We start from the raw sequence: 26604 nt of genomic DNA, 5'->3' as shown, positions 1-26604 counted from the left end.
TCTAGTTACACAAAAAATCCATCACAAATAGCAAGTAGCAAGTAAAACTATTTATTCAAGCAAAACAGCAAACAGTAACCAGAAAAGTTATACATACTTGAATATATTAAAGAAAGCATAAAATCAAATGTGCTTTTCTGCTATGAGTGAGGTAATATCTCAGTTCAACCAAATAGAAAGGAGATAATATCATACAGAGGAGGTCAGTTCTTAGCAGTATCTAGAATTTGAAACAAATCCAAGAATATACTGAGCCCAGTTTCCCATGCTTTTTTTCCACTCCAAAACCTTTCTCTTTCCACTGCCTCCTTGGAATTATTTTATTTATCTATGTATCTATTTATCTATCTGGATACATACCTATCTAAATGGTATATCTATATGATTAGATAGATAGGTAGATATGTATCCAGAAGATACATATCTGGAACTAAATCAGTAAGCTCCTTACACTGGTGTATAGCATCATGTTTCACATTTTCTCTACCACTTAGTAATCATGTCTCTCTCTATGTACACAGCATCAAGCACAGGGCTGTCTCTTGGGGCATTGCCCAAGGGAAAGGAAGAAAGAAAGAGAGGGAGAGAAAGTTAGACATATGAAATAAAATCAACAAAATAGAGAAACTTCTTTACATCTGTGCTATCATTTATATCACATGAGCTAATGACTGCACATTGTATCAATTCTTACTAAATTCCCTTTACTAGATCCCCTTATAACTAGCTTGAATGTGAAGATTCTGTAGTAGACTAGGGACTTCTGTGACTAAGAGACTCCTACCTGCAGTCAATGCTATGATGCTTGTCACTTTCTCCTTTAAGAAGAAGGGAAAATAAAGTATGTCCACCTCAAAGACTATACTGTATTGTAATTTAACTGGAAAAAAACAAAGAAGACAGAGAAAGGAGAAAGGACTTGTTGGGGAAAGGGGGAAGGAAGGAGAAGAGTTGAAGGGAGAGGGGAAGCATTGTATACATATACATAAATGCGTACATACACATATTTATATATGATGCTTTTGTTAGATTATGTTAAATGATTAAAAAATAAGAGATTTGGTCAGGCAACTTCTACTTCTTACATGTAGAAGTTTTGATACCCTAATACTAGAGGACTTTTTCTAGGGATACACTAGCCAAGACAATTTAGGTAAGGTCAATATCATCTGAAATGGGGTATATATGCCACCGTTTGGAATCCAAGATTTATTAGTATGTATTCAGGAAATCCAATTTGTTTTCACCTTTTCAGGAGATCATTTCCTAATTTCATGAGATATTTTCCCTGAAGTTGAAATGTTCTGTACAAGTCTGTGAACCACCAAGGCCATGGACCTCTGTTCTATGCAGTCTGGGTTAATTGAATATTCTATCGTGGTATATCGGGGTTATTCTAAGCTCTTCACTGGATAATTCTGATTCAAAACCTTCTAGATCTCCTGCTTACACATTAGCAATTAAGCTTTGAGGCATGTTAAGTTGCTCTTTTAATCTTTTTATTTTTTCATGATACATTTCCTATAGTTGCCTCATTTTTTTAAATGTAAGATTAATAGGAAATAACAAAACATGTCACTGATTCAAATAATTATTTGGCCCAACTACTTTTGACTCATTTTTTGCTGCTGGTGCCATATATGTGTCTCTTTCTACCAGGGTGAAGGGAAGAAGAGAAGAAGTATTTATCAAGCACCTACTATGTGACAGGCATTGTGCTAAATGCTTTACAAATATTCTCATATTTCATTCTCCCAATAACTCTGTGAGTAAGTACTATCATTATCTCTATTTTACAGTTGAGGAAATTCAGGCAGGCTATAGTTAAATGACTTGCCATTGTCACATAGCTAGTAAGTGTCTGAGGTAGGATTTGAACTCAGGTCTTCTTGACTCTGGGCCTAGTGTTCTATCCACTGCATTAGTTAGCTATTTAAAGGCATTGTTTAATATAGTTTTTATTTTGAACTTCTCTACCAGAATATCACATCTCAACTTTTCTGATTCTGTTGTTATTTCTCTATTTGTTGCTGATTTTGTCTCAATTTAGTATGGTCTTATCCATACCAGGCATCCAGTGGGCAGCTAGGTGGCACAGTGGATAGAGTGCTGGGCCTGGAGTCAGGAAGACTCAGCTTCATGAGTTCAAATCTGGCCTCCAACACTTAGTACCTGTGTGTCCCTGGGCAAGTCACTTAATCCTGTTTGCCTCAGTTTCCTCATCTGTACAATTATCTTGAGGAAGAAATGGCAAACCACCCCAGCATCTTTGCTAAGAAAACCCCAAAGGAGTCATGGAGAGTTGGACATGACTGAAAAATGGCCAAACAACAACAAATCCAAACTGGAGTAATTATATTTCATATTAATTATATTTCATAATGAGGCCTACTATCTAGGATGCCCCATAAATGCTCACTTTCTCCATAGCTAAAGAATTTTTCGAAACTGATTAGATTTTTTGGGTATTTTGGCTACTGAGTCATTGGATAATAGATCTAGATTTGGAAGAGATTTCAAAGGATATCAAGTCCTACATTTTCATTTTATAGATGAAAAACTGGATCCAGGAAGGTAAGGTTGGGGGCCACATGGTACAGTGGGAAGATCACTGACTTTAGAGTCTCAAAGCCCGCTTCTGACACTACCTAGGACACTGAACAAGTCACAATTTCCCTGAATCTCAGTTTCCTTATTTGTAAAATGGGGAAGCAGACTAGAAGTCCCTCAAGATCTCTTCCAGCTCAAGAGTTGTGATAATCTAACCCAAGATCATATGTATTAAGTTGCAAAAATATAAGGAAAATAATGGCCACCTAATATGGCCACCTTAATAGATAATGAAGAGCTGGTATTGTCCCTGGCAGCGAGAGAGAAAAGATGCATCCCAATACTCAGACAAGCACTAAAGAAAGGAAGGGAAAAAAAAGCAAAGAATTAAATAAATGCCTAGCACTGTGTTAATTGCTTTACAAATACCATCTTACTTGATTGTCAACAATCCTGCAAAGTAGGTATTATTATTTTTCCCATTTTATAGATAAGGAAACTTAGGCAAATAGCGGTTAAGTGACCGGCTCAGAATCACACAGCTGGTAAGTGTTGGAGGCCAAATTTGAACTCAGATCTCCCAAATTCAATTTAACAAACACTTATTAAGCACCTTTTATGTGCCAGGCACCGTTAAGCACTAGTGGATACAATTTTTTTTTTTGGCAATTGGGGTTAAGTGACTTGCCCAGGGTCACACAGCTGGTAAGTGTCAATTGCTTGGTCTGAGGCCAGGTTTGAACTCAGGTCCTCCTCACTCCAGGGCCAGTGCCCTATCCACTGCATCACCTACCTGCCCCCCGATACAATTTTTAAAAAGACTCAATCCCTGCTCTCAAGGAGCTCACAATCTAATGGAGGAAGACATACAAAAGAAAGGAAGTACACCAGTACCTGTTTTGTGGAGTTGAAGCCAGACGGAGCGGCAGACAATGGTTCTATCCACTCTACCACATAGCTGCCTCCAGAAGCTTGAAAAATAACTACATATTCATGGGATAGGGGTGAGAACTAGAAACTAGGGGAATGAGGAAAGGCCTTTGTAAGTGGCACATGAGCTAATCCTTAAAGGGAGCTAGAGGTCAGAAGAGGTGGAGGTGAGGGGAAAGAGCATTGCAGGAGTAGGGGATATCCTATGCAAAAGGATTAAGGCAGCATGAAGGCAGAAGATAGTATCATGTACAGGGAATTGCAATTAAGCCACTCTATGCTCTGAATGATCAACAGACATTAAGCACCTCTTATGTGCCAGGCACTGAGGACACAAATAAGAAAAAAGAAAAGACAATCCTGCCCTCAAGGAGCTTACAATTTAATAAGGGAAGATAATACACAAAAGGAAGCTGGAAAGAAAGGGACTATAGGGAATGGTTGTGCAGGGGCATAGTAACAGTGGAATTGATGTCAAGCAGAGTAGCTGATGGAAGATGATTGTCCTAAAACAAAAGTCCAATCCTGTCACTCAATAAACTTCAGTGGCTTCCTGGCGACACTGGCCTTCTGGTTATTCCATTAACAAGACATTCCATCTCTCTTCCCCCACCATTCTTTCTGACTGTCTCCCATATATATGGAATACTAACCACCCTCTGCTCAGATTACTGGCATCCTTGGCTTCCTTTAAGTCCCAACTAAAATCCCACCTTTACAGGAACCCTTCTCAAACCTCTCTTAATACCAGTGCCTTCCTTGTGTTAATTATTCCCTATTTATCCTGTATATAGTATGCTTTATATATATTTGTTTACACGTTGTCTCTGGCACTACATTGTAAGCTCCTTGAGGGCAGGGAATGGTTTTTTTCATCTTTTTTTTTTATCTCCAGCACTTAGCACCAGGACTGAAACATAGATATTGTTGTTCTTCCCTCATTTTCGAAGAGGATCAATGACGTCACAGGTTGGTAGGATGGTTGCAGCCTCACTCTCTCTTCCAGAGTCATTGAAGTCCAGTGGCAAGACAAAAATCAGGAGAACTGGCAATGGCCCAGGATGCAGTGGATGACCTTGGCATCTTCAATGTCCGACCAAGCTCGAAGTACTCTGTAGCACCTGCTTCAGCTGCTTCATGGCCTTTGGAACAAATTGTTCTCATTTGCTTATTCATAACACCAGAGAAAGACTTCACATGCTTGGGGTAGACATCCCCTATCAATAGGTTTGAGGCCTGTTGGTTACCCTTAACCTGGCTTAGCCCTTCTGCCAAGATGGTTTTATTAAGGTGTGACCTTTGTGCAAGCTATAGCTTCTTGGAGTCACAGGTGAGATATGGGCAAAAGGTGCACTCCAAGGGTGGATGAGCAGCCCTGAAAAAGGCTTATAAGTCCTCACACCATAGGTACTAGCCTTCCCTGAACGCCCCATATACCCCCTGACATATACTAGGTTCTTAATAAAAGTGATTGATTTGAGTTACCTGGAAAGTTCTGAGCCCTTTTTAAAGGAAAACTTTGGGAGAAATTTATTGCTCCACCTTCATCTCCAAATCAGCTTGGAGAGGCAACTAAGGGAGCTGAGGAGATGAATGGGAAAAGTTGAGCCAATCTGCGAAGTTTTGAGATTTCGGGTGGAAAGTGCCTAGGGGCATGAAATTCTTCAGTAGATAAAGCTCTACAGATAGAAAATGAAGAGATCTATACACAGAGTGTAAGGTAGTATATGTAGTCATGTTGAAGAACTTTAAATGCCAGATGGTTTTGTATTTATCTTAAAGGTAATAGGATGCCCCTGTAGCTTCTTGAGCAGAGAAGTAACAAGGAGTGACCACTGCTTTAGGTATTTGATTTGGAAGCTCTGGTTAGAAGGGATTGGATAAACACTATCTTGCTATGCTAATAGTAGCTTATAGTAGTTTACCTTTTAGCCCATTTGAATTGAAATGAATACATGTTTTTAGGTAATGATGGCCCCATTTGGAGAGGGGAAAAAAGATAAATTTGATGCATTCTTAGTGGTTTAAGTAGTCTTTACTTTTTTCAAGCGGCAACCTTTCTTGGTGGCCTTGGTAAAGAACATCCTAAAATAAAAAAAATTGATGGATTCAATTGGCAAAAGATATTCAAACAAAAATCACTGAGGGTATGAACAAAGGAAAAAGAAACATCAAAAATGTAGACAAGTCATATTTCCAGAATAGTCCTAAATCTTGCATTCTAAGATAAAGCATTATTCATATCCCTAATTCACAGGGGTCTCACTGTAAGTTTAGCACAAAAAAATTTACAAGTAAGAAGTAGAAAGGACCGTGGACACTTCAAATCTCTCCATATGTAACAGGAAACAATCTTGTCTTAATAAATCAGAAGCTATTATATTGCAACAATTCATTATCTATAATAATGATCCCAACATCTTATCATTCTTCATACTTCTATGCTCTTATCTAATATAATCCCATTAGAAAGACTCAGGCATTTTAGGCAGCCTTAACACCCTTGGCCTTCTATGTTTCAAGGAGTTATTAATGCTAATGAGTTTGGTCTTTAAACATCATGTTGGAAATATCTGATAGAGTCAGTTTAATGGATTTTATATACCAGGCTTCTCTTACTTCATGTCAACATACCCTTGCATCTCAGACTAATCACCCACAGTTTAAAATACACATTCAAGAAAAAAAAGGAAATTTATTTTTTTCAAAGTTAGAAAATTGTCTACAAAAATTTGTAAAGGGTGGAAAAGAAAAAGAGTTTATTCTGCATACATGCGTGTGTCACATACATACACACAATCACTGGAATACTTCTTCAGCTAGGGGCTCATGTCAAATAAAAGATATTTCATTGATACATATTATAGCTTCTTCCAAACAGAAAATAGATTTGGTGAATCAGGACCTGTACATAAAATGAGCCATCACTGATTTTCTGGTAAACAAAAAAAAAGGCTTGGTAAATAAATTTACCCAAAATTTTCCTGCTTAGAAAACTGCCTTTGTCTTCTATTTTCATTAGTGATCAAGAGACAAATGAGTCCAAATTCCCTTCTTGTCTTTAGAATGATCATTAATTCTTCTAAAAGTCACAGATCTCATTCCTTGAATTGTAACACAACCCACATAGGTCTACAAGAGATAGGATAAAATTGTAAACAGAAACCACAACACAATGAACAGTGCCACAACCATCCTCAAGGAGCTACTGGTTGTGAGTTTTTAGAAGTCAGGGATCGTGTTTTATGCTCCTTTTGGTCCCTGCCCCCCTTCCATAATACTTAGGCCAGTCCCTTGTATTTTTATAGCAGGTGCTAAATATGTATTGTTGTAAGTTGAATATATGGGAAATTAAAAGATGAGTTCAGAAAAGAGCAACAAACTGATTTCCAAATTAGCTTTCATTTAGGAATCCACAACAGATATAGCATGGCTAAGCATTGATTAAGGATGACAGAAATGATAACTTATCTGCAAACCTTGCTGAGATTTACAAAATAAAGAGTGAGAAGAATTTCTAAGTAGAATTCTAGAAATGGAATTAGGAAATACATCCAGTCTGGTATAGTAGAAAAGAGCCCTTGGTTTGAGGTCCAATCCTAACTCTTCAGTTAGATGGTATGGTAGGAAAAGTGCTGGATCTGGGGTCAAGTAGACCTGAGATAAAATCCAACTTCAGGTAGTTACTGTGTAACTTTGGGCAAGACATTTAATCTCTGTCTGCCTCAGTATCCTCAATTAAAAAATTGTGATAGTGATGGCACCTATCTCTCAGGGTTATTGTGAAATCAAATGAGAAAATACGTGTAAAGAGCTTAGGATAATGCCTGGCATGTAGTAGACACTTAATAAATGTGTATTCCTTCCTTCCTTTGCCACTTAATAGCTGTGGGGGCAGTTTCTCGGTGCAGTGCATAAAATGCAGAGACTGGTGGGAAGAGGACCTGAGTTCAAATCTAGCTTCAGAAATTTACTACCTGTCTGACCCTAGGCAAGTCACTTAATTTTATTTGACTCAGTTTCCTCATCTGCAGAATGAGCTGGAGAATGAAATGGCAAACCACTGCAGTATCTTTGCAAAGAAAACCCTATGTGGAGTCTCAAAGAGTTGGACACAAGTGGAACAACAAAAGTCATTTAATCTCTGTGGGCCACTTTTTCTTCAACTATAAAATCAAGGGTAGGATTAGAGAAGGTCCAAGGTCTTTTCAAATTATAAATCAATGATTTTATGCAGATTTCATATGCAGGGTGGGGGAGGGAGGAAATAAACTTTAGAAAGGGAAAACTAAAAATAAAGACTACAGAGACCAAAGAGAAATTTTAAGATATTAATGACCCAAATATATAAGACAAAATGCTCTTAGGATTTTCCTTGGAGATTAGTCTTCCAGGTATAGGAACATTCTAAGGGTGGGATAAAATGTACTAGATTTTTCCATTTCTAACTTCTCCCATCTAGACTTTCTACTCCACCATCTATTAGATCTAGAGACAAACTAACTACCAATTTCTGATTATTTAACTTTGAGTGTATATGTGCATGTATAAGTATGCATTTGTTTTGTTTTTTCTAAATGTTAGATTAGCATAGAAGAAAAAAAAAACACTTTAGACTTGGATTCAAGGCCCAATTCTGCTTTTCACCAGCTTTGAGACTTGAGGCAAATTTTATCACTTAATCTAGGCTTAAATTAGGCAACAAGGTGGTGTAGCCAATAAAGTGCTGGCCTGGACCTCAGGAAAACCTGAGTTCAAATCTGGAATGAGATACTTACTAGTTGTATGACCCTAGGCAAGTCACTTAATCTTGTTTACCACAGTTTTCCTCATCTGTAAAACAAGTTGGAGAATGAAATGGGAAACCACTCTAGTATCTTTGCCAAGGAAGCCCCAAATGGGGGAATTAAAAGTCAGACACAACTGGAACAACAACAACAAGGCTTTGCTTTATTTTTAAAATTAAGATGTTTGGCTATCTAGGGATATCTTTGGCCATATCAATCCATAAAAGAAAAGAAAAGAAAGAAAGGGTCTTTTTTGTTTCTCTGCTTCCATTATTACATTAGCAAAGTGTTGGGAAATGAGGCACAAAGTGGTACAAATCATAGTCATTTTAGACTTTTTACAAAGATTAATTGTTTGCTACCCTAATTGTGTATATGTGTGCATGTATAAGTATGCATTTGTTTTGTTCTGTACCAATGATTGTACCTATTTCCAAAACAGCAATTCTCAAACTTTGTGTACTAAGAACCCCTTAGAAATTGAATTGACCCCTATAATTCACCCCTTAAAATTTTGTTCTGAGCACATTTAAAAATTAAGGACCCCAAAGAAAATTTTATGTGAGATATACCTACAGGTATATCATATAAGAAGTTGAAATATATTATTACTGTAATGAAAATAGCTTTGACCTCAATGATCCCATGAAAGTGTCTTGGAAATAACCAGGAGACCCTGGATCATACTTTCAGCATCACTGTAGAGGATCATATCACTTCATACAGTCTTATGATAAATGCAACAAGAAGACAAAAGCGTTGTGTAGCTAAATGGAAAGATAACTCACTTATTCTCTCTTAAGAATAAAAAAAAAATTTGGTAAAGCAGGCATCAAACAGGAAACATAATTTCAATAGACATCTTGCCATTTCACATTTTGTATTCCTTAGAAGAATTTCTAAAAACAAAATGAAATAGCCCACCAGTGAGATAATTATAGTTTATGCACCAACATCCATTGCAGAGAAAAATGAGGTAGGGAGATTCTAGCAAGAACTAACTAAAGTTATCTAAATAAATCAATATCTACTTTAATAATTACTTATTTCAATGCAAAGAGGGACATAGAGAAATGTGTCCAAAACATTGGGAAAAAATGGTTGAGGATAAGAAACAAAGAGAGACTAAAATCTTGTAGACAATGCAGAAGACTCATATTGCTAAATCGTAAATACTGTCTTCAAGAACAGCATCAAGAGGCATTAGATATGGTAAGCATTGAATAACAGCATAAAAAATGAAATTTATTATATTCTAATAGACAGGATACAACTGGTTACTGTTGCATGGGTAATTTTCAAAAAAGTTAATTGTGTAAGTCCAAACCACAGATTTGTCAAAACAAAGACAAAAATCAAAAAAAATTATAATATTAAAAATGAAAAATGAGGAAACTATACTCTGAGCTATATAAACAAGCTATTTATGCCAAGAATTGGAAATGGACAAAAGGACAGACAATGCAGACAGGAACCATTTCCTAAGTTAGTTTAATAGGTATAAATGTGATTACAATAAAAAGAACAAAAGAATCTCAAAACTATCAGCCAGCAAATACTTGGTCTCCTTGACAAGTGGAGAGATACAACAGCCAAAAGTAACATCAGTTTAGTAAAAAAAAAAAAAAAATTACTGCTTTGTAACATCTTACAGAAAAACAGGGTGGACAATTATGGGGAGTATATACTTATAAAATAATGGGAAGCTAAGAAAGGAAAATCAAGTTTATAGGAAATCTGGTGAGTGACAATTGAGTTGCATCATTTCTAGAACATTTAAGGATGTAACTATAAGGAGGACAATAGACAAATAAAAAATAAAAAATGTCAGACCAAGTTTCTTTAACAAACTTATTTTCCTACATCATTGAGAGAATAACCATCACATTTGGACTCTATCATTGCATTCCCTGATGTGCTGAATGAAGAAGAAATGACATTAAAGGAAAACATGGGAAAATCAACCAGACCAGACCAAGCGTAGACATAAGGGATTCATAAATAGGTGAGAAAAATCTTAGAGGATGTTGAGGAATCTCTTAATTTGATACCTAAAAAATAGGAGGATGCCAACCAATCAGAGATTTATTAAGTACTAAATGGTAAGTATTAAGGAGGGAAGGAAGGAAGGAAGCAAGGAAGCAAGGAACACCAAAGGAAAAAAGTCAGAGGAAAGAAACCAAAAGCTTAGACAGAATCTCAGACATTATTACCCAAAAAAATGACAGAAAAAAGTCATTAATAACTTTATTGTTATGCTGATTTTCTTTTTTTATTGTTTAGTCATTTTTCAGTCACATCCAACTCTTTGTGACTCCTTTTGGGGTTTTCTTAGCAAAGATACTGCAGTAGTTTGCCATTTACTTCACCAGCTCATTTTACAGATAATGAAACTAAAATTAATGGGATTAAGTGACTTGCCCAGGGTCATACAGATAATGTGTCATATGGCCAAATGTGAATTCAGGTCTTCCTGACTCCAGGTCCAGCACTCTAGCCATTCTACCATCTAGCTGCCCTAATGATTTTCCTAATTTTCTAAAACCTTTATGAGAATATCTGTATATTTGTCTGTGATATCTTTGTTCAAACAATCAATTAACAATTATTTAAGCACCTCCTGTGTGCCTGAAATAATCAGGAAATTTTTTTTGCCTCTTCGAGGCAAAGAAAACAATTAGGGCTCTTTTACAAAGATCTAAAAAGAAAGGCTCAGGTAGGAAGGATAATAGAAAAGTAGACACTGGAAAGTTCTGGCAACAAAATTAATTAATTGATTGATTGATGGATGCATAAAACATACTTAGTAAGTACTTACTATGTCCCCAGAACTGTGCTAAGTGCTAGGGATGCAAATGCAAAATTAAAGTTTATCACTGCTTTCAAGGAGCTCATATTCTAATGGGGTAGACAATACACATTGTGGTATGGTGACTAGAGACTTGTACTTTGGTTCTGAAATTTACATGGATGATGACTAGTGCCATAACAAGGTTCGGTTCAATGCCACTTCAAGAACATTGACAGATTATTTAATCAGGATTCTAGAACTAGAAAGGATGGAAGGGAATAAGCCTTAATATGTGTGTGTGTGTGTGTGTGTGTGTGTGTGTGTGTGTGTGTGTATGTCAGGCACTATGTTAAGCATTTTACAAATATTATCTCATTTGATCTCTTAAACTGGAGAAGGTAGGGTATTGGAAATAGTATGGGGTTAGTAGCAAAGCAGTTGGGAAAGTGATGTAGAAAATGGTGAGGAATTAGGTTGTTTAAGAAAGGGGACAGGCAATAGGCTTTTTTCTCCAAAATATTATACAAACATATCTTTACAATCTCGTGATTAATTGACAGATAAAAGAATCCAATACACCATTAGGCTTATTCATTGTTAATTATTCATTATTCGTTATTATTGTTAATTATTAAAAACAAATCAGAAACAAAATGCTACTTTCAAGGCTGTCATCTATTAAAATGTCTCCCAAACATATATTAAAAATCATTGCAGAAATCTTAAAAGATATAATAGAGATGATGTTTTATTGGTCCTCTGATTAGTAAGAGCAACAAAACATAAAACAGGTCCATTGACTCTTACCAAAGGTTTTCACTTCTTTCATGAAAAATGTCCAATGCAGAGTCCAAATAGAAGAGAAATTCACTATGGATGTGGATATTTCTCAGATGCAACTGGACTGATTACATTAAGCCTCAGAATAAAGCAGAGCATCCTAAATGAAGTTCATAATTGCTTTAAAAAAAATGTGTTTCACACTGTTATTCACATCTGAGAAACCAAGTGGATGAAGAATGCCTATTGTCAAGTTAATATGCTAGGACAGTAGTAGTAACAGAAAAGGAGATAGGGCTTGGTTTGCCTTTGGAAAATTGTATAGTTTTTAATGAGACAAAGATTTTCCCTATAATAAAAGATTGTCTTCTTAGTGTCAATTTTCTTCTCTAGATGCTATGTGGCTGCAAGTCATAAAATACCACAGACTTCAAAGATATAAAGCTATAGTTCTCCAAAAGGGCAATGGGGAATTGCATGGTAGCAATGAATAGACAGCCTTAGGCATGTTACCAATATATATAATTGAGAAGTCAAAGCAAAATAAAATATATTCTCAAAGAAAAAGTAGATTGGAAAGGAGGTGGACATTTAATATAGTAAGAGTGAATGATAGCCCTCTCTTGGTGTCCACGTAACATTATGAGACCTATATGCCATAACACATTGGCATGATCACCTGCAGAGAATTTATAGATGATTCTCATAGAATGTGAAGGTATAGATGCATTTCAGTCTTTACTGTTGGAGGGATAACCCACCATCAATTTTATTACTGGTCAACAAAACAAAGCAATTTTTCAGAATGGGGAAGATTATAGTCCCATTGCACTCTTCCCTATTCAGAACATACTGTGGTCAGTTGCATGGACTAAATTTTAGAAATTATTTTGATTAACTGGAATGCTTTCAGAGGAGGGCAACCATTAAATTAAGAGAACTGAGGACCAAGTCCTGTGAGGATTAGTGGAAGGAACTGGGAATATTTAATTTACAGAAAAGCAGACTTGGAGAGGGGAATATATTGGGGAATTTTTTCAGCCTGACTTCTTGAAGATCTGTGGATTCTATCAAGTATCTGAAGGGGTAACATGTGGAAGAGGGATTAAGCTCACTCTCTTTGATCCCAGGAAGCAAATCTTGGAGCAATGAGTAGAAACTGTGGGGACAAAATACTTTGGTTCAATGCCTGAAGAAAAAGTGGAATTAGTTCAAGAAGTGTGTCCAACCCATCTCTACACATCTTCAAATTGAAGCTGGGTGACCACTTCTCAGGGATGCTGTAGGGGTGATTTATGTTCAAATCTGTGTTAGGCAAGGTGATCCCTGAAGCCCCTTACAACAAATAGATTTTGTGATTCTCTATTGTACAGTAAAGGTTGCTTCCTGTCTAGAGATTCTATGAGTCTATAAATCACATCTAAGCTAAATTCCACTTTGAATTCATCATCAAGGCCCATCGTCACACCCACATGTTATTTTAAGTATAAAACATAGCATGCTGTCTGATTACATTACAGTTTAACTACAGAAGTAGATTTACTATGCTAAGAAACATTTCCAGTATCAGGTGCTATGTTGCTACCCAAGCAATGAAGCAGTTAATAGGCTTTTCAATACCCTTCAACTCTCCCGATTCACAAATACGCTGCTGAATTTACCCATATGTATTCTGAAACTATTTATTCTGGATCAGATGGTTCTTATGCAAATGAATTTTTCATACTACATGTAGGATAAGAATAACATATGTCAATATTCAAGCATAGCCTTCACATATTAGCATACTGCATCTAGTTCTGAAGGGACCAAAAGTTCAAATTTATCCCACCTGGGGATAAGAATCCATTATGGGTTTGCAATGGGATTGCAATGAATTTCCAGGTAACCACAGTTCTCTTTAGGCTTTCCACAGACGAAGCATGCATGCATTTACCCTTAAAATTTCAGAAATGAATTAGAAATTCTTTGTGAATAGCAAGACACCAAATCTGTGATGAGGTAAGGCCATCCTTGACAGTAGGAGGGAGTGCCAGAACCTGTATTAGGAATCAAAACATCTCTTACAAAACACTGTCTTTGACCATGCTGCCTTCTGGACAGACTGGACAAAAATAGAATGGGAAGAATCTCTGGAGCAGAGAGTAAGTAACTCTGTACCTGTGTACATGTGCATGTGACTGGGCACACATGTGCACACACACATACACATACACACACACACACACACACAAATACCATCACTCTATAACACTTTTTTAATAGTTTAGGTAGGGAAAAATACAAGATATGGCAAGTGTGAGAAGGATTTTTAATGTAAATTATACTCAATTAATTCAATCATTGATTTATAGAAAGAATCATAGAGACCATCAACTCCATTCTTATTTTACAGATGAGGAAACTAAGGCACAGAAAGGTTAAAAACCACTTTTAGATATGCATTAATATGTTCAGCATTAAGTTTCTGGTTTAGGTATGGCTACAAGATGGCTTAAAGTAGTGAGCTTAGAAATGTGCTCAAGAATTTAATCTTCCCACAGCCCCCAAATTCACTTCTCCCAGGAACCTTCCCAGGTTAAGCTAAAATGATCTGATCATTCCTTAGATCTGTATCCCCTCACCATGTATGTGTTCAATTTGTTCTATATTATTTTGCATTTGAGGCCGCTATTCTATAACTAGTCTCAGATCCTTTTATATGTATCCCAAAACAGATTGAAATCTCCTTAAGGAGAGGGATTGTGTCTTCTAATTCCTTCTCTCTCTTTTATTCCTAATACAGTAAAAAGTCCATTTACCAGTTTGAAATTGCCAGAAATCTGCAGTTTACTTTAAATCTTCAATCTAATAAGTGAGACTAGTTCCACTAGAATTCAACTGCAGACTCAGCATCTTTGAAAGCTTCCTTGTTGTGGTTAAAATGATGTAAGGGAGCAAAATAAACCTGGGGATGGGCAGGAGAAAGAACAGAAGGAAATAAAAAAATTTTTTTCCCAAACCTTCACCTCACTAGCAAGCAGAAAATTTTGTAAATCTCTGAAATGTGAGGCATTTAAAATAAATTATTATTAAATTAGATAGTTAAGAAGATAGAAATGCTTGTGAAAAATAATGGGGCAATTGAAAAGCACTTGTTAAAGTAATCAGGCTTGGAGAGTCTTTGATGGAAATGCAAATATGACTGGATCATGTAACTAGCAGAAACAACCTAGAGTAAGCCATTGTTTTGATTAGATTAAAACTCTGGTTTCTATGCCTTGAAAACTGAGCTAAAAAACAAAGTTTCAGAAGTTCTTAATAAAGGACAAGTGACTTATTTAATAATATTAGTGTATACTAATTCAAACTCTATCAGCCTTTCTCTCCATTTTATACCCAAGTATCTTACAAAGTTCAGTTTTCATGTTCTTGAATTTTTCCTCTTGCTCAAAGCCCTTAGGCTAGGGGGTGAAGACCTTCCATGATCATGCCTAAGGATTGCTGAGTTAGGGAACAAGTAAAAATAGTAACTTGGAGGTTCCTGACTTCAGGGACGGGACAAAGTCAGCCATGAAGAGTTGGAGCTGCTTTCATCCATGTGCAATATTGAGGTAAGAAGCCAGAGCCAGAAGGTAGTATCTGAATGAGAAACAGTTAATGAGGAAACAGATAAAAGAACATAAGAAGAATTTTGGCCTGTGGGGGGATTGAAAGGTTCAATTCCAGGATACTAGAAATGTCTGAAATCCAAGAATTCTGTACACGATCTGCAGCATGGTTTTGCATGCATGTGTGATTTAATGTCTAGTTGGCTGATTATGTAATGAAGCTAGGTCCATCTTTCCCCTTCTTTTAAATGATGTGAAGCTGATTGACTCCTTGTTTCCAGTGGCAGCAGTACCAAGGAAACAGCTGCCTCTAAGTGCCAGTGACACTCCTCTGAGTAGTGTCTCTAAAGCTACTTCACATTTATATTTTCATCATTGTCTTTCTGTCTGAATGTACCAAAATGTACTTTTCCAAATAATGCATGTAAACCTACTTTGGCAAGTGTGACTCTTTGTTAATTTTGTTTTTACTGACAAGCAGCCTCCATTCCTTCAAAAAAGCTTTTACTACACAACTCTCTGCACACAATAGATAGCCAGGTCTCAGTGACTAATGTATGATATTCTTTGGAATATTTATAATAAAGAATATATTCTTACATTTTTAATCCATTTATATAAACTAATTGATTAATGGAAACTGAGAAAGAGTGAACTCAAGCACAATCCTTAAAACTAGTAGCTTTTTTTTTTGGTGGTAGCACTCAAATAAAGAAGAATGCATCAAAAACAATCCATCCCTACTATGTATAAGTTATATATTTATTTTACATATATTTTGTATATATTTATCTGTATTATTATTAAATTATTAAACTTATTATAAAATAGTATTTGCTTTAATAGACTGCAAGCTCCATGATGGCCGGTCTTTTTATCCCCAGAGCTTAACACATAGCCAGTACTTAAATAATTTTTGATTGGTTGATTGTCACTAATTAAAGTTTGGAAAGTAATGAATGATTAAATCAATGTGTCTTAGATGATCCCTTACAATTCATGGCAGAAAAGTACTCTTGGGGGTTGAGGGGGAAATATCATACTCATCCAGGTTCATGTTTGTTCTCTGAGAAGCCTGTGTCCTGGACTTGATATGAATTTTAAGGCCATGAAAGCAATGAAAACTTGAATTGTCTGGTGATAGGAAATACTGCAAACATAATCCACTTTAGAAAAGCTGGCTTGGGAGGCATTCAAAATAAGATAGGCTCAACAATGGCAAAATATGCTGGATGGTGTAATTCTATCAGCCCAAACAGAACTGTCTGAGAAATATTGTAGAAAATTGAAGATTTAAAGCTGAGTGAAGATTCTTCTTTCCTTTACATTTAGAAGGATAGAAAATTTAGAAAATAATGGCTCTTCGCTCTAAAATATTACACTAGTTGTTTAGCTAAATTTTCACCTCCTTTGGGTGTTTCTCTTTAAATATGCATATTTTCTGTCTCTGTTAATTTGTCTGCCTCTGTCTCTCAGTGTGTCTATCCCTTTCTCTCTTTGCTTATCTCCTATCTACTTGATCTGTAGCTCAGGTCCATTGCATCAAGACTTCACTGACCTGGGCATTACAATCTTAATAGCCAGTTTTCCTAAAGTGGTAGTCCATTGAGTCAAATATTTCACCCAATTATGTTCAATTCAATTAAAATATTAATAGCTGAACATAAATATTTGCCAATCAATAACTATATTTACAAGGCTAATATATAACCTGTAGTAAGATTTTTTTAAAAGAATTCAAAACACCTAATTATAAAAAAATCACATCTAATTAGGTAACTTGTTCACTATTTTCTTTTTATTTCTTTTTTTAATTTTAAGTTATTACTTTTTAGTTTTCAACATTCATTTCCACAAGATTTTGAGTTCTAAATTTTCTCCCCATCTCACCCTTCCTCCTGCTCTAAGATGGCATGCATTCTGAATACCCTTTCCCCTAATCTGCCCTCCCTTCTATCACTCCCCCTTCTCTTATCCCCTTCCACTTCTATTTACCTGTAGAGCAGGATAGATTTCTATACCCCACTGCCTGTGTATCTTATTTCCCAGTTGCATGTAAAACAATTTTTAACATTTGTTTTTAAAGCTTTGGGTTCCAAATTCTCTCCCTTCCTCCCTCTCCACCCACCCTCATTGAGATGGCAAGCTACTCGATACAGATTATTCATGTGTAGTCATGCAAAACACTTCCATAGTAGTCATGTTCTGAAAAACTAAGTATGTTTCCCTTAATCCTATCCCACTCCCCATTTATTCTATCCTCTGTTTTGACCTTGTCCCTCCTCAGAAGTGTTTGCTTCTGATTACCCCCTCCCCCAATCTACTCTCCTTCTATCATTCCCCCACTCCTATCCCCTTCCATCCTATTTTCCTCTAGGGTAACATAGACCAACTGTCACTGTTTATTTTCAGTCATTACATAATCTAGTCCTGGTTTTTCTCACATATGAGATTTAGGATCAGTTTAGGTAGGTGTTAAAGTTCCTTTAGTCTTGCATTCACCTTGCCAAAGCACCTTTACATGCCCTAGCAAATAAGATGACACTTCCGGATTTTGTCATGCAACTGGACCTGGAATTTCACTGTTGTAGGGAACTCTTCATGAGGAAGTTCCTTCTACCTATGTAGATGAGCAAGTATTCTATAATTTATAGACTTAGAGAGCATGAGATTATGTGTGAAAACAAGTGGAAAATTGGAAAGCACTTTACACATGTCGACTATTATCATTTTTAATGTGTGATTATTTTCGCTATTCTCAGGAAATGCCAAAGGGTACCATCTATATCCTTCTTATTCCCTCCCTGAATTCTTGGAGTTCCTGTATCTCTTCTGTAAGCAGAAGAAGAAAGAAGAAAATAAGGTAATAATCATATAAACACTACCTATGTAACACAACTCCCTGAAGGCTATTTTTTCTTCAGAAAGAAGAGATTAATTTTCACTGTTTCAAAGGCCTTCCTAACCTTAGTTCTTTACCTCTTGAATTTCTGTTTGGGTTTTCCATTGATTGATTAAACTTACTCAAAAAAGTTATCCTGAGCAACAATGTCACCCTCTTTGAGAAAGTTTTAGAGTCTGACTTTTAACAATGACTATCTTTTGGTTAAGAGACCATTCCTCCTTCCTGTTTCATATTATTCAAGTGGGATATAACAAAGTTTGTTGCCAGTAGTATAAAATGCTTTCTCCACAGTTTCTCGCTTCACCAAATCAACACTAAAAATAAAGTCACATTGCTTCAAGAGTGGTATACTACATATATTCTAAGAAGGAAGGAAAGAAAAAGGAAGGAAGGAAGGAAGAAAGGAAGGAAAGAAGGAAGAAAGGATGGAAGGAAGGAAAGAAGGAAGGAAGGAAGGAAAGAAAGAAAGAGGGAAGGAAGGAAAGAAGGAAGGAAGGAAGAAGAGAAGGCACCAAACATTCATTAAGAGCCTAATATATCCAAGCACTTAAATATTATCTCAATAGATCCTCAGATCCTAGGAGGTGGGTACAATTAGAAAATCCATTTCATGGCTGAGAGTTTCAGTGATTTGTTTGGGATCACAGAACTGGTAAGTGTCTGAGAAAGGATTTGACCTCAGGTCTTCATATCTCCAGGTCTGATGCTCTGTACCAATGTTGGAAAATTAGATCTAGATTTTGGAGGTCTTTTAATGTCAGGTAAAAGTTATTTATTTATTTATTTGTTTGTTTGTTTGTTTTTGCAAAGTAGTGCTATGATCAAGTCTACTCAACAGTAGGAAAAAGAATGGAGAGCGATGCAAGAGGAAGTGGGAAGATTTTTTTGTGAAACATTTCTAATATTTCATGGGAGTTGGGTGAGAGGGTTGGATACTGAGAGCCTAGACCAGGGGTAGGGAACCTGCGACCAAATGAGGAAGAAGGTACAAAATCTAATAGAAGAAAACAACTTGTTAAAAATTAGAATTGGGCAAATGGAAGCTAATGACTCCATGAGACAGCAAGAATCAGTCAAACAAAAACAAAAGAAGGAAAAAATAGATGAAAATGTAAAATACCTCATTGGTAAAACAACTGACCTGGAAAATCAATCCAGGAAAGAAAATTTAAAAATTATTGCTCTACCTGAAAATCATGATGAAAAATATAGCCTGGACAGTATCTTTCAGGAAATCATAAAGGAAAACTGACCTGAGATCCTAGAACCAGAGGGTAAAATAGCCACCAATCACTTCCTGAAAGAGATCCCAAATTGAAAACATGAAGGTATATAGTTGCCAAATTCCCAAATTACCAGGTCAAAGATAAAATACTGCAAGCAGCCAGAAAGAAACAATTTAAATATCATGGAACCACAGTCAGGATTACACAGGACCTTGCAGCTTCTACATTAAAAGACCATAGGATGTGGAACATGAAATTCTGTAAGGCAAAGGAGCTTGGATTACAACCAAGGATCAACTACCCAGTGAAAATGAGCATGATCTTTCAGGGGAGGAGATGGATATTCAACAAAATAGGGGACTTTCAAACCTTTCTGATAAAAAGCCAGAGCTCAACAGAAAATTTGATCTTCAAATACAAGACTCAAGAGAGACATACAAACAGGACAGAAAAAAATAACATGTTATTAATAAGGGCAAACTGTTTACATCCCTACAAGGGAAGATGACACTTGTAACTCCTGAGAACCATATTGTTATTACACCACGTTAAAGGGGTATACGTAAATGGGGTGGGTATAAATTGATTTTGATGTAATGATGAAAAAAATCTAATCAAGCAGGTTAAATGGATCCAAGTAAGTGGATTAATCTGATCTAACTAAGAAAATGTACTGAAAGAAAAGGAAAGGAGGAGGAAGATGGGGTAAATTACATTACAGGAAAAGTCGTAAAAAGCTATTACAGCAGAGGGAAAGAAGGGAGGGAGATGAGCATTGTTTGAACTTTATTCTCATCAGATTTGGCTCAAGAAGGGAATAACATAAATCAGTTAGGTATAGATATCTAACATGCCCTATAGGCAGTAGGAGGGAAAAGGGGAAAGAAAAGGGAGGGAGGTTAGAAGGGAGGGAAGTAGTAGTAAGGGTAAAGGGGAAGAAAAGGGAGGGGGCTAATGAGGCTGTGGTCAAAAGCAAAACATTAGTGAGAAGGGAAAAGGAGAAAGGAGAAAGAAAAGCATAAACGGGGGTAGGGGAAGAATAGCGAGAAAGACACAGATAGTAATCATAATTGTGAATGTGATATATGAATGTAATGGAATACTTTTGTGCTATAAGAAATGATGAACTGGCAGACTCCAGAAAAACCTGGAAAGACCTGTGTGGTTTGATGCTGAGTGAAGTGAGAAAAACCAGGAGACAGTTGTATGCAGTAATAGCCACATTGTGCAATGACTAATATTGATAGACTTAACCCTTCTCAGCAATACAAAGATCTAAGACATCTCCAAAGCCTCATGATAGAAAATGCTATCCACATTCAAAGAGAGAACTATGGAGTTTGAATGCAGATCAAAGCATACTATTTGCTATTTTTTTTCTTCTGTTGTGTTTTGTTTCCTCTTTCTTGTGGTTCCTCCTATTAGTTCTAATGCTTACTTACAATATCACTAATGTGAAAATATGTTAAATAGGAATGTATATGTAGAGCCTATATCAGATTGTGTGCCATCTTGGAGAGGGAAGTAGGGAGGGAGGGGGAGAAAAATTTAAAACTCAAAAGCTTATGGAAGTGATTGTTGATAAATCAGAATAAATTAATAAAAAAAAACTTTTGTTAAAGCACAAATTTTGTTAAAGCACATTTTTCCCCTGGTGATCTTTACTTATTTTTATTATTATTGTGTTTGATTATTTTATTTATTATTACTTACTAATCCTTAGTTCTTTGACACTCCTTGTTATCACCAAAAACTGAAACAAAACAATAGGAATTTTATAGAATCTCAGAGTTGGCAATGATCTCAAAGGTCATCTGACTCTAGCTGAATCCCATCTACAGCATCCCTGATGAGTGATCATCTACACTCCACTTGAAGAGCATAGCACAAAAAAAGTTCTGGCTCTTAAATCAGGAGATGGGATCCCAGTTCCAGCTCTGCTAGTTACTACTTCTGGGCCCTGGGGCAAGTCATCTGAACCTCCCTGTGTTTCAGTTTCCTTATCTGTAAAATGAGGGTTACCTACTCTTTAAAACTCAAAGTACCTCCTTGCTGATTCCTTTTACCAGTTAGGACTTTACCCCTTCACTTAAAAGTAACTTTTCTCTCTTCTTCTCCCCATTTCATTCTTTAATGTACTAATGCGTTTTGATGTGCTCAATTTATTATTATTTGAGGACATTGTTCTTCTCCCTTTCTTCTCTACCCTCCCCCATCTGTAATGTATGTATTTCATATGGCCTATAAAGTACTCCATATGCAGTAGATGCTTAATAGATATTTCTTAAAGGATTGAATGCTTTAGTCTAAAGACTGGTCACTTAGTAAGTAAAAAAAAAGGTAGTTTTTCATTTCCCAAATTTTATCATTTCACTACTGTATTTTGGTCAAACCCATGCATGCATTTGTGTAACTTGATTAACAGTAAAACAAGAACTACAAGAACCACTAGAGAAATGCAAACAAAATACATCCATGCAAATGGAGATACTATACAGAAATCTAAAACCTTTTGAAGGCTCTTCAAGTCTGGTTATATTGTAAAGTTGAAGATTCTTCTTAGTTCTAGCTTTAAAGTTAACATTTTCTAGCCAAATCTACCATATCCCTGTGATCCCCTTGGAAATAAGAAAGTATACTTCGTGAAAGAAACATCTTCCTAGATTTCTTCTACCTTTATGGTTCAAATATCACTGTGGTTTAATAGAGTGGTGTAAAACTCATATGAGGCCATTAAACCATATATAAGGATCCTCATGGCCACATATTGACTTAGAAAACCACATATCCATTTTTATTGTATTTTTATTTATTTTGTTAAATATTTCTCAGTTACATTTTAATCTGGTTCAGGCTGTGCTTAGTTGTGCTCTAGGCCGGTGGGCAGTGTTTTTGACATGATACTTTACCCAGTTCCCTTTCATAGTTATATAACATGCTTCTTTTATGCCCTACTACCTTCACCATATCTTCTTCATTCTGATTTCCATCAATACCTCAGGACAGACTTCTCTTCTTCACCGTTTTCTCCATGGATGCTACTAAGCTTGTGGTGTTTATTTCTTTAACACCTATTGCTTTTAAATTCACATAAATCTTTCCATTTCCCTTTGAGGCTTAATAATTTAATAACTGAAGTCATTAACTTTTCCCTCTCACCCTCTAAATTCTCTTCTCTTTCTAATTTTCCTATTACTTCCAAGCCCTTTGCCGAGTCCTTTTCAGGGCTGTATATATATATATATATATATATATATATATACACACACACACACATACATACATACATACATATATACATACATATATATATAAATATATATATATATATATATAAAACCATTTCATACATCTATCAGTTCTTTCTCTGGATGCTAATAGCATCATCCTTCATAAATTCTTCGTAGTTAATTTCGGTATTTATAATAGTCAAAATGATTTAGTTGGTCAAAGTTGTTCTTAAAACACTATTGCTGTTACTGCATACAATGTTTTCTTGGTTTAGAGGTGATGGGCATCAACAAATGAAATGCCAATCCCTTACTCATTGTTGCTCAGGGATCAGCCAGCATGACATCTTTTATAGAATGTAGGGACATATAAGCTACAGATATAGTGATGTAGTGGAAAGAGGGCTGGTTTCAACATCAATAAGGCATGGGTTCAAGTCCTACATCTAACACATATTGGCTCTTTGACCCTCAGCAAGTTGCTTGACCCTTTACTACTCTAAATAACCATCTAAGACTGATTTGTGGAGATGGTAAGCTGCATCGGCAGAGGGACTACAAGTATTTATTAATATTTCTTAACTAGCTGTTTATGTACTGGGTAAGAGACTCTGTATATTATATCTGGAAAGCATTTTTCTCTAGTTCTTGATTTTATTTAAAAAATTAGTCCATCTAGAGCCAGTAGTCCAAGTACCATCAAAGATTTTTGACATTTTTCAGTCACAAATATGCACACACATATACATATATAAAGGATGATTTTTTTTTTAAAAATGCAGCTTCCTTAGTTGCTGCGTAGACTATATTCCACAAGTCTCTGGGGGGATTATTAAATCCCAGAACAAATGTTGGTTAATTTTAACTAGTCACCCTAAAGTTTTCCATTGTATCAGGTCAACATTTGACATGGCTCAATTATAATGAGCTACTGTGCCAAAGCTTACATTGAAGAGGAAAATATTTCTCATTTTCCATCAACAGTGTGATTTAAAGTTTGCTGAAATAGTAAGACCAAGTTTCTAAGTAAGCAACAACAACAGCAACACTTAGGAAGCAGTGAAAAGTGCTTCACAAACGTAACTGTAATAAACACCGATCAGTGACTCATTTTGTCTTTCTGAGAAATATCACATCATGTCTCTCTGGGTTATTCTTGATAGTACCTCTCAAATAAATTTTAAATTGCTGCAGTTTATTTTAATCTTTAGGAGTCTTCCCCATTCTTTTCCTTCCCCCTCAATCTTACTTGAATTTCCTCTACAGATGTTTCTAACAGCTGTAAATAAGCAGGGCTTGTGAAACAAGAAAGAGAAGATCAAATTGGTTCAACAACAGGCTTTTACTTTCCCGTCTCTGTTGCTTAGAGAGGATTTAGTTGGTTTTGTCGTTTTCTCCTGTGCTGCCGACCATGCAAACAAAACCTTTAAAGAGCAAATGTACAGAGTAGCCACAGAAACAAACTGCAAATGGACAAGTTTCGGCGATAGAATGTTAATTGGAGTCTGAATGATTCTGAAGCTATTAGAAAGGCCCATGACACTTACTCCTACCCGAATTCAAAATTTCAGGAGAACATTAACTTAAATGAACTTTGCAGCATAAGTGGATTAAGTGGAAGGGTAGCAGCTGAAACCTCCTTTCTAACAATGTATAATCCATAAGCCAAAGATTCCACTGATATACTGATAGCAACTAGGTGGCCCAGCAGATTGACCATGGTACTTGGAGTCAGAAAGACCTAAGTTTAAATCCATTTCAAGTTCCTAGCTGTGAGATCCTGGGCAAGTCAATTAACCACAGATTGCCTCAGTTTCTTCATCTATAAATTAGGATAATAATCATGCCTAGCTTTTGTTAGTGAAACTGTTATGAAGATCAAATGAGAAAATATTTGTGGAGTGCTTTGCAAAACTTAAAGTGTTACATGAATGCTGGTTATTATTATTATTGCTTTTTATTATTTCTGCCACTATTTTCATTCTCAAATATGTGAGCTGCTTATATTCTTTTGGAGGCATAGACACTTGACATTTACAAAAGTGGATCTGTAAACTAAAATATTTTGTCCAAAAGGATATGTTTTTTCTCAGTCTACACAGTACCAGTAAAAATATTTTAAAGATAGAAAAAAAATCTCTATATGTAGGCCCATTACACAATGAAATCACAGCAGTGTATGATCTAGTTTTGGAGTTCAAGAGAACAATCAATCAACCAACAGGCATTTATTAAGGGTCATTATTGTGTGCCAAGCCTTGTGCTAGGTACTGGGTATACAAAAACAAAGGCAAAGTGGCCCAGGCTCTCAAAAAGTTTACATTCTATTTAAGCTGAACTACTCAAGATATACATCCTTTTATTTAGGGAACTATCAATTCCCTTTTACAAAATTTTATGCAATGGAATTAGTCCATATTGTCATACTTGTAAATCAGTCCCATCCTCTAAACAATCAAGTAACAGACCTAAGAACATAGATAAGAATGACTAAAAAAATCAAACCAATTAATTTCAATGTGTCTACAGTAAAAAGATTGGGGGGAGGGGTTAAGAACCTTGTAAATCATTGATTTCACTGTTGTATTACATCCCTCAAGCACCCATAGCTTAGTTTCAGAATTAGTCCTGAACGTAGATGATATAAATAGAAGAATCAACACAAGCCCACAGGTCCAGGGCCATGCTTCATCTAACATAGTTCACAACTTGATGGTATGATGGGCTATAAAGAAGAAAGGGATTGAGTGTGGCACAACATTGATCATACTGCTTCACTAGAGGTATTCAGAATTATTGGAGTTGCTTCTTACCATGTTTTGGCTCTTCTCTAGGTCATCTTCAGTTTCAGGGTGTAAAAGTCTGCTATCCAAGGTGTATAGAAGTCAGAAAAGCCATTCATTCAAATCCAGCCTAGATGTGGACATAACTTTGTTATCTTTTCCACAGTTATGTGAATGCTACCCTGGTGTACTTCAACAGGAACCTCAAACTCATCACCTGACTCTTTCTGGTGGAAGATCTCATTGATTTCTTAAAGCTGGATGCATGTTTTCATGTGGTTAATTATCTAAATGGGTGCAATTTGCAGTGGGATTGTTCATGATTCTTGCTGAACTGCTGCCATTCAGTGTTTCCACTGAATGAAAAGTATAAGAAGTCCGCAAAAAGTATAAGACATAGATCGACCACTATATGGTCATTGACCATGATCCTACCAACTTAATTATTAGAAAGATTAAAGCACAACTCCTGGTTTCTCAAAGAAAAAGGCTGAATAAAAAAAAAGCCAGAAACCAAAAATCCAAAGCAGCATTTAATATTTAGACAATTATTGCTTGTATCTAAGAAGTGATATTCTCATTATTAGCTTGAATGCTTCTAAGAAAAAAAAATAAGCTTTTTAAAGTACCTATTATGGGTCAAACATGAAAGGAAGATAATTCCTATCTTCAAGGAACTTGCATTCTACTGTCAATAAAAACTGTTCAGTGATAAGTAGATATAGGATATATAAAAATTAATCCAAAATGATAAGGGAGAAGGAATAATGGGAAGATGGCATTATGTTTAGATGAGTTCAAGTCCCCCACATATAAATCACTGAACCTTTAACAATGCACAAAAACTATAATAAAAAGCAAAGAGGATCAGCAATAAACATCTCTTTCCTGTCTAGGATTGCACAAAAAGACTGCCAGAATTAGCCTGAAGCTCAGAGCAGAACAACCAGCTAGGGTAGGTGGAAGAAGAAGCGAAAAACAGTTAGGCTCCACAAAAGGACACAGGACCAGAGATAGCCCTGGGAAATTCAG

The 26604-nt window shown here is 36.0% G+C and overlaps 1 pseudogene; it reads left to right on the top strand.

Annotated features, from left to right (window-relative positions):
* The first annotated feature begins 4756 nt into the window (after window positions 1-4756).
* Window positions 4757-26070, top strand: LOC114051312 (annotated as a pseudogene).
* The last annotated feature ends 534 nt before the right edge of the window (window positions 26071-26604 follow it).

The sequence above is a fragment of the Vombatus ursinus genome, unplaced genomic scaffold, assembly GCF_900497805.2.
Source record: "Vombatus ursinus unplaced genomic scaffold, bare-nosed wombat genome assembly UNPS02014802.1, whole genome shotgun sequence".
Classification (NCBI taxonomy): domain Eukaryota; kingdom Metazoa; phylum Chordata; class Mammalia; order Diprotodontia; family Vombatidae; genus Vombatus; species Vombatus ursinus.
Note: the sequence above shows the minus strand (reverse complement) of the source record. Positions and strands in the feature narration are given on the sequence as shown.